The following is a 15,569-nucleotide window of genomic DNA, read 5'->3' on the forward strand; positions in this document are numbered from 1 at the left end:
ATCGATAGATTTTTAGATATTAAGGGAATCAAAGGATATGGGGATAGTGCGGAAAGTTGGAGTTAAGGTAGAAGATCATCCATGATCTTATTGAATGGCAGAGCAGGCTCGAAGGGTCAAATGGCCTACTCCTATTTCTTATGTTCTTATCCTTTCCATCACAAAGACTCCTTAAATCCCTCCCCACAATATTGTCCACTTCCACCCCTAACTCAGCCTTTTCTGCTAAAACTTTTACATATGCCTTTTTCACCTCCACACTTAACTACTCTAACGCTCTCTTTGCTGTCCTTGCATTCTCCACCCTCCATAATTCCAACCTGTCCAAAACTCTGCCACATGTATTTTATCCTTCACTAAGTCTCACTCACCTTCTTATCCTTGCTGACCTACATTGAATTCCCCCTCCCCCAACACATTAAATTTGTAATTCTCATCCTCATCTTGAAATCCCTGCATGGCTTTGCTACACCTTACCTCCGCAAACTCATCTGGCCTTTTATCTTTTCCTTCACCAAATCACTCTACTCCACTGGCTCTGACCTTTTGAGTATCTCGCCCTCCTTTCACCCCACCATTGGTGGCATAGCCATCAGACACCTAGGTCCTGCACTTTGGAATTAATTCCCTAAACCCCTCCATCTTTTACCTCTCTCTCTCCCCATTACAATCTTTCTCAAAACCCATATCTTTGACAAAGCTTTTGGTCGTCCCTCCCAATCTCTCCTTCCTAGATTAGCATCTGTTTATCTCATGCTTCTGTGAAGCACTTGAGGCATTTTTACATTAGAGCCACTATATAAATGCAAGTTTTCATTAATGATGTAATCAGCACGCCAAGGAAGTGAAATGTAACTGAAAGGAGCATTGTACTCCTATAGTGCAGACATGGGTTGGAAATATCAAGAATTATTTTACTTGGAAAATTTATGCATTTAGTCTTTTGAGTTCTGAAGATATCATATCATTTGTCTGCTCACTGTCCAGTTCTGTCTATGTCTCCCTGCAGTGATACGGTTTCTTGTCTTATATGGAGAGTCAAACATCTGTATTTGATACTGTCATCAAAAAGAGAACAATTTTATAGTATCCAACAGGTCATTGATGAAAACAAGATAGAGAGTGAAGTCAAGCCTGATTCCCTGAGGCGTCCCGATCAAATTTTCATTTATCGTGATATATCTGCATACTCTGATAATGTACAAATAACAGATTGAGATTTATGTTTACTTCTAATATTTTAATATCTATTCTTTGCTTTTGACTTGTCTTACATAAACAATGTAATTTTATTGACTATATTGTGTGCTTACATGTCTCTGCGTACTGATACTTTACCTTCTTTTCTTTTACAGAAATGGCAAAACAGAGTGAAGTCTCTGGCAGTGCCTCCCAGGAAGACCATACCTTACAGCAACCAGCAGAACGAGGATCATCTCATCTGAAGGCAGCTCAGTAACACACATATGGACAAGGGAGCTGGTGAGTTAGACAAGGAAGCACAGGATGATTCCAAATCACAGATGAGGAAGAGCAAGTATTTGCATTGTTCTGACCAAGGTAGTACATCACTAAAATGAAATTGTGCTACAATAATTAACATGAGCATAAATCATGGGGTTACTACTTACCATATTCCCAACTGTCTGGTCTTTCGCCCTTCGTTTGCCACGATACTTCTGCAGCTGTCGATCTGCTCAATCACTTCCTCACCTTTGCCTTTAATGCCCTTGTCCCTGGTAAACCCATACTCTCTCCGACCCTGGTTGTTCCCCTGGTATGGCTCCAATTATCGCTCCCTCAAGTTCAAGGAATGCAGACCTGAACATATCTGCCGCACAACTGGTTTAGCCATCCGGCACCAGATTTGGCTGGACTGCATCAAGCACTAACGGGCCTTGGTTTCTTCTTCCAAAACTGTTCACTACTCCAGGATCATCCAGGAATGCAAAATAACCCCAGCTCCTTTTCTCTGCTACCAACCAACTCCTTCTCTTCTCCTTTCACAGCAAGCCAAACATCCCATAAGGCGCCCCCTTCCCTAGCCCTGAACCCACATCTCACTCTAGTTTTTCTCTTATCGAGCTCATCTTGTCCATGAAACCCACTTTTTGCTCTCTTGGCCCTATTCCCACTAAATTGCTGAGCACCCAACTTCCCTACCTTGCCTCCATGCTAGCTTTAATATTGTATATCTCTGCCCTGCCTCAGACCATCTGCTGCTGAAAATCTCATTCATGCCTCTGTTACCTTCAGACTCGACAATTCCAATGCTCTCCTGGCCGGCCTCCCAGCCTCCACCCTCTAAAATTCAACTTATCTAAAACTTTTCTACCTGTATCCTAACCCGTACCAAGTTCTGCTCGTTCATCACCCCTGTGCTCGCTGACCTACATTGGCTTCCGATCCCACAATGCCCCCAATTTAACATTCTCATCCTCATGTTCAATTCTCTCCATAGTGTCACCCCGCCCTATCTCTATAACTTTCTCCACCTCTGCAATCCTCTGAGAACTCTGTTTTTCCAACTCTGGCCTCTTATGCATCCCCCATTGATTTCGCCGTGCCTTCAGTCTTCTAGGCCCTAAGCTCGGGAATTCCCACTCTAAACCTCTCCACCTCTGTCTCTTCCTTTGAAATCCACTTTAAAACCTATTCCTTTCATCACCTCTCTTAATAGATTCTTCTTTGACTCTGTGTCAACTTTTGTTTGATTATGCTTTTATGAAGCCCTTGAGACATTTCTCCTATGTGAAAGGCATTATATAAATGGAAGTTGCTGTTGTTTTATTTTTATTATTAATATTATTATTCTTTTAGAGCCTCATCATCTCTCTTTCATTTTTCTCTGATTCCCTTAGCGCTCTAAAATTTCTGGACACAAACAAGTGTAATTCTTGCTTGCACTTTCAAAATACCTCCTCTGATGAACATTTGTTAATCAGTTTCTGACAGGGGAATTAACCCTAAAGGCATGGGGGTAAAACTTCTGCAGGCTTCTGCTGATCTCCTAATGTAACTTTGGCAGAAGATTGGTGGAAACCCTGGAAAAAGCGTAAATGGGAATTTACGCATTTTTCTGGGGTGCCTGCTGAAGTTACATGTTACATTATTGTCTGGAATTTCCACAGATCTATGCCAGAAATAACATAAGCAGTTAAAAACGACCATTTACACCATTATTCCAGGGTTTCCACCAATCTTCCACCGAAGTTCTGGTGGGAGATCGGAAGAACCCCATGCAAGTTCTCCTCCCTGTGCATCCTCCCTGAACTCAGCCCTACAGTTAAGCTCACCATATCTACACAAGAAACCAACCTCTCTTGTGTGCAATTGTCTGTCATCTTCATATCAATATGAAGTAGTTTCAAGTATGTATCAACACAAAAAGTAACATTATAGCCCTGGTGTTGATCTAACACCCGAGAAAATACTAAGCCAAAGGGCGTGAGACCTCCTACAAAGTGTTATCTCAACCTTGTCACATTCACACCAGCAATGGTATAACTTCAGCCTGCAATGAAGCCAAACTTTCAAAGAAGCCAGTGGCTCATTGGAAACTTGTACAACTCTGAATGCAATATTTTGATGTTAGGAGAGAATGGATGCTTTGATCCAATCTCTCTCAAATTTAAAAATCAGCTTCTGCAGAAGTAAACTTTGCACAGATAACAAAGCATGCCTGCACAGTGCTCTGTTGTCAATGCACCTGAATGCCATTAAGTCTGAGGTCTTTGTGCACTATAATAAGGGTCTGGTGACTTTCATCACAGCCTAGAGATACCAGTGCAAGGTCATTAACTGCAGTATAACTGCAGCTGTGAGGCTAGGATTCCATAGACTGTCAAACAACCCGGAAATACTGAATGAAATTGCTGACTTAGTGTTGGACACAAAGAAAAATCATTCCATATCTGGGCCCTGAGATTATAAACATCCACAAATTGAATGGTTTGGTCTAAAGCCAAATTGGCAACCAGGCAGGTCGTGTTGACTGAGATGTCACTGCAGCTTCTACTTGGAGATGAATATAGGATTAATGTACTTTATATTCCACATCATCTCAGCAACTGTTAAATAAAAATATTCCTCATTTAAATTTGCTGCACTTTCAGAACTGCAAGACAAATTAGTTATTGATCTAACTATATTCTTCTATAGACAAAAGCACTTGGTTCACAAAATGTAAAGAATTAAGGGCTCTTTGTCTTCAAACTATCCACAAATATTCTGCAGGATTACAGAAACTGTATTTTAACAGATGCTTTCAAAGTTTTGTGAATCAGTGCAAAAATGTGCCTGATTTGTAAAAAATTATATTTATCCTGTCCTACCTAAATTCTGCTCTCAAGTTCAGGCTTGCACAATTCAGCATATTTCAGGTTTTATTTCAAAAGTACATTTCAGGGGCTCTCCCAATGGCTCATTGGTTAAATGCACATGTGGGCCGTGATTTCGCCTACCAAGGCAGGCTCAGTGTGGGCGAGATAGCTGGCGGGTGGCGACCCCACTCCCACCTCCATCCCGCTCTGTGAGAAGAATTTTATGTTGATTGGGTTTGTTAAGCCTGCCCTGCGAGGTTCCCGGCCAATTAAAAGGAAGCAGGTCTGATGACTTCATTTGATGAAGCATCATCAGCCAGTTTCCTTAAAGGGGCCATATCCACATTCATTTTGACAGTTGTGCTGTCAGTGTTCTACATAGAAACATAGAAACATAGAAGATAGGAGCAGGAGTAGGCCATTCGGCCCTTCGAGCCTGCTCCGCCATTCAATGAGATCATGGCTGATCATCCAAATTCAGTACCCTGTCCCTGCCTTCTCCCCATATCCCTTGATCCCTTTAGCCTTAATAAATATATCCAACTCCTTCTTGAATATATTTAATGAACTGGCCTCCACCGCCCTCTGTGGCAGAGAATTCCACAGGTTCACCACTCTCTGGGTGAAGAAATTCCTCCTCATCTCAGTCCTAAATGGCTTACCCCTTATCCTTAGACTATGACCCCTGGTTCTGGACTCCCCAGCCATCGGGAACATCCTTCCTGCATCTAGTCTGTCCAGGCCTGACAGAATTTTATAGGTTTCCATGAGATCCCCTCTCAATCTTCTAAACTCCAGTGAGTATAAGCCCAATCGGCACAATCTCTCCTCATACGTCATCCCTGCCATCCCAGGTATCAGCCTGGTGAATCTTCGCTGCACTCCTTCCATGGCAAGAACATCCTTCCTCAGGTAAGGCGACCAAAACTGCACACAATACTCAAGGTGCGGTCTCACCAAGGCTCTGTACAACTGCAGCAAGACATCTTTGTTCCTGTACTTGAACCCTCTTGCTACGAAGGCCAACATACCATTTGCCTTCTTAACTGCCTGCTGCACCTGCATGCTTACCTTCAGCGACTGGTGCACAAGAACACCCAGGTCTCATTGCACTTCCCCTTCTCCCAATCTATTGCCATTCAAATAATAATCTGCCTCCCTGTTTTTGCCACCAAAGTGGATAACCTCACATTTATCCACATTATAGTGCATTTGCCATGTTTCTGCCCAATCACCCAACCTGTCCAAATCGTACTGGAGTTTCATGACATCCTCCTCACAGCTTACCCCCCCCCACCCAGCTTTGTGTCGTCTGCAAATTTGGAGATATTACATCCAGTTCCCTCATCCAGATCATTAATATATATTGTGAACAGCTGGGGTCCTAGGACCGATCCTTGTGGTACCCCACTAGTCACTGCCTGCCACTCGGAAAACGACTCGTTTATTCCAACTCTTTGCTTTCTATCTGTCAACCAGTTCTCTATCCAAGTCAATACCTTGCCCCCAATCCCATGTGCCTTAATTTTGCATGCTAATCTCTTATGCGGGACCTTATCGAAAGCCTGCTGAAAGTCCAAATACACCATATCCACTGGTTCTCCCTTATCTATTTTACCAGTTACATCCTCAAAAAATTCCAGTAGATTAGTCAAGCACGATTTACCTTTTGTAAATCCATGTTGACTTTGTCCGATCCTGTCACTGCTTTCCAAGTGCTCTGCTATTACATCTTTTACAATGGACTCTAGCATTTTCCCCACTACCGATGTCAGGCTTACCAGTCTATAATTCCCCGCTTTTTCTCCACCACCTTTTTTGAATAGTGGGGTAACATTAGCTACCCTCCAATCCATGGGTACTGTTCCAGAGTCTATCGAGTTCTGGAAGATGACCAGCAATGCATCTACTATCTCCAGGGCCACTTCCTTAATTACCCTAGGATGTAGATTATCAGGCCCTGGGGATTTATCGGCCTTCAATCCCGTCAACTTCCCTAACACCATTTCCCTACAAATACTGATTTCTTTCAGTTCCTCCCTCTCATTAGTCCCTATATTCCCCGACATCTCTGGGAGGTTATTTGTGTCCTCCTTTGTGAAGACAGAACCAAAATATGTATTTAATTGGTCGCCATTTCTTTGTTCCCCATTATAAATTCCCCTGATTCTGACTGTAAGGGACCTACGTTTGACTTCACCAATCTTTTTCTCTTCACATATCTGTAAAAGCTTTGAGGTGCTGGAAACACTGACAAGCACCGCACAGAGGTGCACAGCTGTACCCAGATTTTCCCATGGCTCCCTCCATATGCTGATGGTGGGAGTCACAGGACACAGGGAAGTTCTCTTCCCTTCCAAGGGCCGGAAGAGATCTCCCGAGGACACCAACACTGCCTGCTTGCACATTGCACAGGAGGGCACAAGCAGGGATGTCGTCAGGAGGACCAGGCTGCAGTGGCGCAAACCTTTCAATGATCTGAGCCCATGTGGGGGCAAGAGGAGCAACCACTACAGAAGATGTGTTACCTCCAATGGGACAGGCACGAGTAGGACCAAGTTACACAGAGGTAGACCATAGAGGAGAGATGGCGGAGAATATGGGATGGTCAACTATGTCGAATGTCAGAGAGGTCAAGTAGGATGAATAGGAACAGCATACCATGATCATAGTCACAAAGGATGTCATTGATGACTTTGACCATAACAATCTCAATGCTGTGGGGAGGACAGAAACTGAATTGAAGGAATTTGAAGAGGGAGTGATGGGTATAGAACTGGCAACAACTCATTTGAAGACATTAGAGAGAAAGGAGAGAGAAAGATAGGGCAATAGTTAGAGAGGACAGAGAGATCAAGAGTGAGTTTCTTGAGGAGAAGAGTGATGGCAGGAGTCTTGAAAGGTGGAGAAACAGAACCTGAAGAGAGGCAGCCATTAATGGTTTCAGAGAGCGCTGGGTCAGGCAAGCTAGTTCTGTGTTGAGGAGTTGAATTGGGATAGGGTTGTAGGCACAAAAAGGTTAGCTTGGTGAGGGACAGGAGGAGATGAAGGAGAATCTATAAAGTGATATGGGATCAGGGCAAGGATATGGGTAGCTGGGGGGAAGCACATGGTGGGGGTGGGGGGGAGATGGCTGAGGCAACTGAGTCAATGATCTCAATCTTTGAGATGAAGAAATCTATGTGCTCCTCAAATTTGGTTTTTATATGATGATAGGATAAACAGAGGAAGGGAATTGAAAAAAGCAACTTTTAATTGGAAGGAGAACTCTAAGACTTCCCTTACCCTCAATGACAATCCTGATGTACTGTGAAGAATAGAATGAAGAAAGGGATATATGATATGACTTTAGCTGACCAAGCCAGTTCTGGCTGTGAACAGCCATGCCAGTCATGCATTAGGTTTGCTTCAGACATTGTCCCTCAACTTTAGGGACACAGAGATAAGAATTGTACTGGGGGCATATTAGGTATGGAAGATAGTGAGGGATTTGGAACGGGCAAGAGCATCAAAGGCTGAGACAAAGGATCTGTTGAACAGGTTAAGGACAGAGAAGAGGAAGTTGAAATGGTATAGAAAAGCAATTGGCCTAAAAAATTAAATTGAGGCGGTCAATGCGAGGAGCTAAGCTCCAGGACATTTCTGCATTGCAGATAGATTTGACCCCATTTGTTTTCACCACTGAGATAATAGAAGGTAACAAAATGAGTATTGATTTGTATGGCTACTTGTAAAGAAAAAAGAAAGAACTTGCATTTATATAGTGCCTTTCACCACATCAGGACATCCCAAAGTGCTTTACAGCCAACAAAGTACTTTTGAAGCATAGTCACTGTTGTAATGTAAGGAAATGCAGCAACCTATTTTCCATAAACAAAAATGAGATAATGACCAGATAATAATGTTGGTTGAGGGATAAATATTGGCCAGGATACTAGGGAGAACTCCCCTGCTCTTCTTCAACTAGTGCCATGGGATATTTTACATCTACCTGAGAGGCCAGACAGGACCTCGGTTTAACATTTCATCCAAAAGACAGCATCTCCGACTCCTTTCATACTGCAATGAAGTGTCAGCCTGGATTATGTGCTTGTGTCTCTGGAGTGGGACTTGAACCTACGACCTTCTGACTCAGAAGCAAGAGTGCTACCACTGAGGCATGTCTGAAACCTTGCATAGAATTTATGGAACAGTGCCTGATTTTACATAGCATACTGGGAATTCAGATAACAACACTGTTGTGCTACTAAATCAAATGATCACAGAACTCGCTCTGTTATGCGATTGACTGACAAATCCCCCTACAGAACTGAAATGCAACAGTAATTTTATTTTGTGAAAACTAAATTGTTACTTCGTTTTTTTTGTTAATTTAATTACATTTCCAGAATAGATTATCCATTTACAGACAAATCTTCCAACACAAACGCAGTCTTTTCAGTTTCAGGATACATTCATTATGTAGCAGTTAAAAAAAATCCACAAGAAATACCTTTGTTAATTTTTACATTGTGCTTAGCATGCTGGTATTAACCACTGCTCGGGCAGCTTTTCTATTAATTAGAGTGTGACAAATGATATGCAATTGCTTGAGGTTCACTGTGTAATTAATGTGTTTAAATAAATATCTGATGACAATAAAATACTGTCATGCTTCATTCTAATGATGACGTGGTAATTGCTGCTTCTGCTGGTCATCAACATATTTTTCTAAGGCTAATGAGATGTATAAGGCTTCCTAGTTCCCTTTGATAAACTGTTTGTACTTCTCAGTAACATAATTTGTAGATTAATTCACTGTATCTGTAGTAGTTTAATTCTGAGCACTAAAATTTGCTTTCTTTAACACGGTCCTACATAATTTGCAAAAACAGAATAGAATAACAAACTCTTACATGCAAGATAATTGCCTACATATCAGTAGCTGGAAAACTAGTTAATATTTCCTGAAGGGCAATTAAACCTGAGAGGTGCACACTATTTAAAACAGTTGTAGTTATTTTTTATTTCAACTCAGGCAGCCATTGATAACATCAAATAATTCCAGTGCAGCAGATGGTTGAAACAGTCCAAACTCATCACACTTAGGGCCCTTCATAACCATCAGATCAATTGGAATTCATCTTATTATTGTCTTTTAGCTGCAGGTCCAAGAGGTGACAGATATAGTCCTGACCCACTATATTATCAGGTACCCATATTGTTCCAAGTGTTGTTATAGATAACTAATATTCTTGAAATTGCTTTCATGTATATCAATAGGATAATAGAACATTGTCTTTTTCATGCAGTACATCTTTGAAAGGTATGGTAGATCCATATTATATTAAAATAGTTTCTATCTACCGTACATATCAAGCAGTTCAAGCTGCATAGTATGAAAAAGTGAGTACAACCAAAATTGAGGCCTGAAACTCTTCTTCTAATGAACAATGAGATTATCAAAGGATCACAAGATACTAATGGATGAGGAAGGCCATTCAGCCCATCTTAATTTATCCATTTAGTGCAACACTACAATCCCTTATTGTTGCATCTATTTGTTTCTTAAATGATTCCAGGGAACATCCTGATATCAGTCCTAAAGTTACCTTTTACTAGTTTAAACCTGCATCTCCTTGCTCTATTCTCATAGTTTAATTTAATGTGGTACTCCAGATTAACATTTCCATTTACTATCTTACTCGATCACCTCCCAGATGCTTCATTTCCAGGCTGAGAAGCCCAAGTTTCTCCAGTCTTGCCTCAGAACTCAGGCCCCTGACATCAGGGCTCAGTCTTGTGGCTCTTCTCTGCACTGCTTCCAGCGCTTGAATGTCTTCCTTGTTTCTCAGTGACCAAAACTGGACACAGTACTTGAGGTGTGATCTGACCACAGCACCAACAGTTTGCTCATCATTTTCTCTGATTTGTATTATAGGGTTTTGGTTATGTAGTTCAACATTAGCTGATAAGTGGCAGGTAACATTCGCGCCACAGAAGTGCCAGGCACTGACTATCTCAAACAAGTGAGAGTCTAACCACCGCCCCTTGACAGTCAACGGCATTACCATCCTCCACCATCAACATCATGGAGGTCACCATTGACCAGAAACTTAACTGGACCAGCCACATAAATACTGTGGCAAGAAGAGCAGGTCAGAGGCTAGGTATTCTGCGGCGAGTGTCTCACCTCCTGACTCCCCAAAGCCTTTCCACCATCTACAAGGCACAAGTAAGGAGTGTGATGGAATACTCTCCACTTGCCTGGATGAGTGCCGTTACAACAACACTCAAGAAGCTCAACACCATCCAGGACAAAGCAACCTGCTTGATTGGCACCCCATCCACCACCTTAAACATTCACTCCCTCCACCACCGGCATACCGTGGCTGCAGTGTGTACCATCTACAAGATACACTGCAGCAACTCGCCAAGGCTTCTTTGGCAGCACCTCCCAAACCCGCAACCTCTTCCACCTAGAAGGACAAGGACAGCAGGCGCATGGGAACACCACCACCTCCAAGTTCCGCTCCAAGTCACACACCATCCTGACTTAGAAGTATATCGCCAACCCTTCATCGTCGCTGGGTCAAAATCCTGGAACTCCCTACCTAACAGCACTGTGGGAGTACCTTCACCACACGTCTGCAGCAGTTCAAGAAGGCGGCTCACCACCACCTTCTCAAGGGCAATTAGGGATGGGCAATAAATGCTGGCCTTGCCAGCGACGCCCACATCCCATAAACAAATAAAGAATTTTTTTTTAGATTCAATTGACTGTTGACTACCTTCTACCAAACAGTCCATCCTGTCTGGGATCTGGGAATCTCCCTGCCCTCCCCCCACTTATCTAGTTTAAATGGTTTTCAATTGCTGCATCAGTGTTTCTAACAAATCCCTTCCTTCCTATTTGATTAAGGTGCAGCCTGTCTCTCCTGTACCAGTCCTTCTTGGTCTAGTAGTATTCCCAGTTATTTATGAAGGTGTGGCGGAGCCACCAAAGGACTCAGAGCGGTTGTACATAATTCCTTTAACAGCAATGTAGTTACAGCCTGTGTCTGTACCTTTAATTACACTGTTTGCCTGTACAATGTCTAGTTACCTTTACAGCGCAGTTTCAACGTGATGACGTCATGCCGTTAGTCACGTGATGCCCCAATGGCGGGAAGAACATGATGACATCATGCCGTTAGTCACGTGATGCCCCAATGGTGGGAAGAACGTGATGACGTCATGACGTCAGTCACGTGATGCCCCAATGGCGGGAAGAACGTGATGACGTCATGACGTCAGTCTTCTGACCAGGGGATCAGTCCTGGTGGAGCCCTCAAGGAGAGGAGACCTGTTATTGATGTGTTCTAGCAGTTTCCAGTTTAAACTCGTTTCGTTTCATTGTTTTAATTGCCTGAGTCGAACTCAGTCTTTCTGACAGGAACCTCCGTTCCTACATTGGTGACCCCGACTTCTACGAACGATTTTCGTGGAAGATTCGACATGGACACGAACGCCGTCATGCTGAAACTGCCACAGTTCTGGGAGCAACAACCAGACGCCTGGTTCATCCAGGCTGAAGCCCAGTTCGCCATTCGGAACATCATCGCGGATCAGACCCGTTATTATTACGTGGTCTCCGCCCTCGACAGCGCAACTGCATCACGGATCTTCAGCCTCCTCGGTAGTCCTCCTACTGACAGCAAGTATGATGCAATTAAGGCGCGGTTGCTTCAGGTTTTCGGGCTATCAAAGTCAGAGCATGCTCGCCGGCTCATCACGCTGCCCAGCCTCGGGGACTCCAAACCGTCCGAGCTCATGAGCCAAATGCTCACGCTCTTGGGTGCTGAACCGGAATGTTTCCTCTTCCGGGAGCTTTTCCTCTATCAACTGCCTGAACAGGTTCAGGCTGCCCTTGCCAGATCCGACATTACAGACTGTGCCAAACTTGCAGCCGAAGCCGATAAGATTTTCACGGTTACCCAGCAGTGCTGCACGGCCACGAGGCGCCCACCCCCCACAGACGTAGTTCCGGCTTCTCCTACAGCAGACTGGTGCTCCTACCATACCCGTTTTGGCGCGAAAGCACGATGCTGCCGTACCCCCTGCAGTTTTTCGCCCAAAATAAAAACAACAAGAAAGCGCAGGCGGCGTCTCTGGCGATGGATGACCAAGTCTAACGGGCGTTCCGCGGTGGCGATGGCCGTCGGTTCTACAGGGAAACTCCTCTATATCACCGATTCCCTCTCGGGCTGCCGTTTTCTTTGCGACACCGGGGCGCAGTGTAGCATTCTACCTGCGTCGAAGCTCGACATGCAGACTGGGAACCTCGGTTTTTCCCTCGTAGTGGCTAATGGCGCAACAATTTGAACGTTCTGAAAGTGGCGGGTCGAAGTCTGTTTCGGCGGTCAGCACTTCTTTTGGGAATTCGTCACAGCCACAGTCTCACAGGCTATCCTAGGGGCGGATTTTCTGTGTGCCAACAGCCTACTAGTCGATGTCCGGCACCGCCGGCTGATCAATGCGGCCACCTTCCATTCGATTCCGTGCTTCCACGGTACCTCCGTGGCGCGCTCCATTGCCTGTGCTTTCCCTCCTCCAGATGACTTCACGCGGCTCCTCGGGGAGTTTCCGGAGCTGACAAGGCCCACCTTCTCCTCTTCGATGACGAAACATGGTGTTGAACATCACATCACCACTACTGGCTCCCTGGTTTATGCGCGGGCTAGAAGGCTCGAACCCGGCAAGCTCGCACCTGCGAAGGCGGAGTTCGGCACGATGGAGCGGCTCAGGATCATTCGGCGATCCAAGAGTCCCTGGTCCTCGCCTCTCCACATTGTGCCGAAACCAGGCGGCGGCTGGCGGCCATGCGGTGACTACCGACGCCTGAACGACGCCACCACTCCGGATCGGTACCCGATCCCGCATAGCCAGGATTTCTCAGCCCACTTGGCGGGAAATTCTATCTTCTCTAAAGTCGACCTCGTCCATGGATATCACCAGGTTCCAGTGCACTCACAAGACATCCCGAAAACCGCAGTCATCACCCCTTTTGGCCTCTGAGTTCCTGCGGATGCCGTTTGGCTTAAAGAACGCAGCACAGGCATTCCAGCGTTTAATGGACTCCGTTCTTCGAGACCTGCGTTTCATTTTCGTCTACCTTGAAGACATACTCATCGCCAGTGCCAGCAATAAGGAGCACATCTCCCATTTGCGTTCCCACTTTACGCGCCTCAGCCAACACGGTTTAATCATCAACCCGGCCAAGTGCCAGTTCGGCCTGCAACAAATCGACTTCCTGGGACATCGCATAACATCGGACGGCGCCGTCCTTTTGTCGACGAAGGTTGAGGCAGTTACTTCTTTCCCGCGGCCGTCGACAGTCAGGGCCTTGCCGGAGTTCCTGGGGATGGTCAACTTCTACCACCATTTTGTCCCCAAGGCGGCTCAACTCATGCAACCTTTGTTCGGGGCCCTCAAGTGCAAGTTGGTAAAGATCCAATCAGCTGGACAGCTGAGATGGTCCAGGCGTTCGGCGACACCAAGAATGCTTTGGCCAACGCAACCATGCTGGCGCACCCGCTTCCAGGTGCTACTATCGCCCTTACCACCGACGCGTCAGACTACGTCATCGGTGCAGTGCAAGAACAGTGGGTCAACGGCACGTGGCAACCGCTGGCATTTTTCAGCCGTCAACTACGAAAGAATGAAAAAAAGTACAGCACCTTCGATAGGGAGCTACTGGCCCTTTTCCTCGCCATTCGCCATTTCCGTTTTTTATTGGAGGGGCGCCCCTTCACGGCTTTTGTCGACCACAAACCCCTTACGTTCGCCATGGCCAAGACCACCGAACTGTGGTCCGCTCGTCAACAACACCACTTGACGTTCATTTCGGAATTTACCACGGACATTTAACATGTGTCTGGTAAGGACAACCTGGTGGCAGATTGCCTCTCCCGTGCGATGGTCCACGCGGTGCACCTGGGAATCGACTACGCCCTCATGGCTGCAGATCAGGCCTCAGACTCGGAGGTCCAATCATATAGAACCATTCCCTCTGGCTTCCATGCGACCGACGTCATCTTCCAGGCCGCAGGTGCCACGCTCCTTTGCGACGTTTCCATGGGAGTTCCTCGACCTATCGTGCCAGTTGCATGGCGCCGGAAGGTTTTTGATGCCATGCACGGGTTGTCACACCTGGGGATGAAGGCTTCGCAACGGCTTATGTCGGCCAAGTTCGTCTGGAAAGGTATGCACCTCGATGTCCGTGACTGGGCTAATACCTGCGTCGTATGCCAGAAGGCCAAAGTCCAGCGTCATGTCAAGGCTCCAGTGGCTGTGTTCACTGTTCCGGAGCGTCATTTCGACCACGTGCATGTGGACCTCGTGGGGCCGCTTCCGCCTTCTCAGGGTTATACTCATCTCCTCACCATAGTGGACCGCACCACTAGGTGGCCAGAGGCAATTCCTTTGGTTTCCACCACTTCGGCAGACATCGCTAGAGCTTTCATTTCCTGTTGGGTTGCCCGTTTCGGGGTACCGGCGGACATCTCTTCTGACCGCGGGCCACAATTTTCCTCGGAACTTTGGAATGCTGTGGCTCAGGGGCTCGGTACCAAACTTCATCGCACCACCACCTATCATCCACAGGCAAACGGCCTTTGAGCGATTCCGCAGGTCACTTAAAGCCTCTCTTCGGGCCAGTCTTCAAGGCGCAGGATGGGTGGACAGACTCCCATGGGTCCTGTTGGGTCTTCGTACGGCGCCCAAAGACGACCTACAATCGTCTTCGGCTGAACTCGTCTATGGCCAGCTGCTCCGTGTACCAGGAGATTTCCTCCCTTCTCCCACAGAGCCATAGTCCGCCTCCCAGCACCTCGTTTGCCACCAGGAAGCGGCCAGATGCTTCGCTCCGATACCTACATCCAATCACGGTTTGCAGAACTCCTACGTGCCACCGGGACTGAAGAATGCGGAGTATGTCTTCATCCACCACGACGCTCACCGGGATCCGCTCAAGTCCCCTTACACTGGTCCTTTCCGCGTCATCGAACCAGGAGACAAATCCTTTTCGGTCGACGCCGGAGGAAAGCCGGATCACATCTCGGTGGACCGCTTGAAGCCGGCTCACCTGGACCTGGACCACCCTGTCGTAGTCACTCAACCACCCAAACGTGGCCAACCGCCCACTGCCGCCGCACCAGATCAACCAAAGCCGCCTGCCAACTCGACCGCGCTCGCCGCGCCTGCTCAGCCACAACCGACTGCCAACTC

The sequence above is a fragment of the Somniosus microcephalus genome, chromosome 14 (genome assembly GCF_052327205.1).
Source record: "Somniosus microcephalus isolate GS21.2 chromosome 14, FLI_Smic_1.0, whole genome shotgun sequence".
In the NCBI taxonomy this organism is placed as follows: domain Eukaryota; kingdom Metazoa; phylum Chordata; class Chondrichthyes; order Squaliformes; family Somniosidae; genus Somniosus; species Somniosus microcephalus.